Source organism: Alligator sinensis, unplaced genomic scaffold (assembly GCF_000455745.1).
Source record: "Alligator sinensis unplaced genomic scaffold, ASM45574v1 scaffold475_1, whole genome shotgun sequence".
Classification (NCBI taxonomy): Eukaryota; Metazoa; Chordata; order Crocodylia; family Alligatoridae; genus Alligator; species Alligator sinensis.
Window position 1 is genome coordinate 526,060 of NW_005842803.1, and position 1,154 is coordinate 527,213.

The 1,154-nt window shown below is 51.5% G+C and overlaps 2 non-coding genes across 2 annotated transcripts; both read left to right on the forward strand.

Annotated features, from left to right (window-relative positions):
- Positions 1–568: 568 nt before the first annotated feature.
- On the forward strand, positions 569–641 carry TRNAR-CCU. Its single transcript has one exon. It is a non-coding gene; the product is annotated as a tRNA-Arg (tRNA).
- A 27-nt stretch (positions 642–668) lies between these two features.
- TRNAF-GAA lies at positions 669–741 on the forward strand. Its single transcript has one exon. It is a non-coding gene; the product is annotated as a tRNA-Phe (tRNA).
- Positions 742–1,154: the final 413 nt, after the last annotated feature.

The following is a 1,154-nucleotide window of genomic DNA, read 5'->3' on the forward strand; positions in this document are numbered from 1 at the left end:
TGGGGGGCTGGGGTAGTGGGCAGGACCATCGGGGTCCCCACCGTGGTCCCCTCCCCCCTCCTCTAGCCCCCCTGACCCCTTACTCACCAGCACTGGAGCCATGGTGCTGAAACATGCGGCCTGACTAGCTGCATGTTTCAGCACCAGGGTGAGGGGCAACCATAGAGATGCTCTGGCAGCCGGAGCATCTCCATGGAGGAACCAGTCTCTGGTTGCCTCAGCTTCCAGTTGCTCCATGTTTTTCAACATGGATTTTTTTAGACCCCCTAGATGGGTCTAATTTTCTCCCTACACTGCAAGTTTGCAGTGCGGGGAACATTTTCTTGTTCCTGCATGTGCCTGCTGCCTCACCTCAAAGGAGTTTGAGGCAGGGCAAGAGGCACGTGCAGGCTCATCTGGATGGACCCATAAGGTGCAAACACAGCCAATTATCATAGGTGTAGTAGAGGAGATGAAGTGTTCCATTCATTCCAGAACATTCTAACACTTAGTTGGTTAGCCCGTGGTGCTAATAACGCCAAGGTTGTGGGTTCGATCCCTGTATGGGCCACAAACTGCTTCTTAAGTAGCTCCAGTGGCCTAATGGATAAGGCACTGGCCTCCTAAGCCAGAGATTGTGGGTTCAAGTCCCACCTGGGGTGAAATGTGATTTTTTTTTTTCCCTGCCAGCTGGAGTAGCTCAGTTGGGAGAGCGTTAGACTGAAGATCTAAAGGTCCCTTGATCAATCCTGGGCTTCGGCAGCTCTCAGGTCTTCCTTTGGTCATTGCACAGCCACTGGCGGGAATATTTGAATGCTTGTGGCGCATGGGCCAAGTCATGGAGAACTGGAAAAGGGCCAATGTCATCCCCATTTTCAAGAAAGGGAGGAAGGAGGACCCAGGCAACTATATAGGCCAGTCAGTCTCACCTTGGCAAAAATCTTTGAAAAAATTATCAAGGCTCACATTTACGAGAGCCCGGCAGGACAAATTATGCTGAGGGGAAACCAGCACGGGTTCGTAGCAGGCAGATCGTGCCTGACTAACCTAGTCTCTTTTTATGACCAGGTTACGAAATGCCTGGACACAGGAGGAGGGGTGGATGTCATATACTTAGACTTCAGGAAGGCCTTCGATACGGTATCCCACCCCATACTGGTGAACAAGTTAAGAGG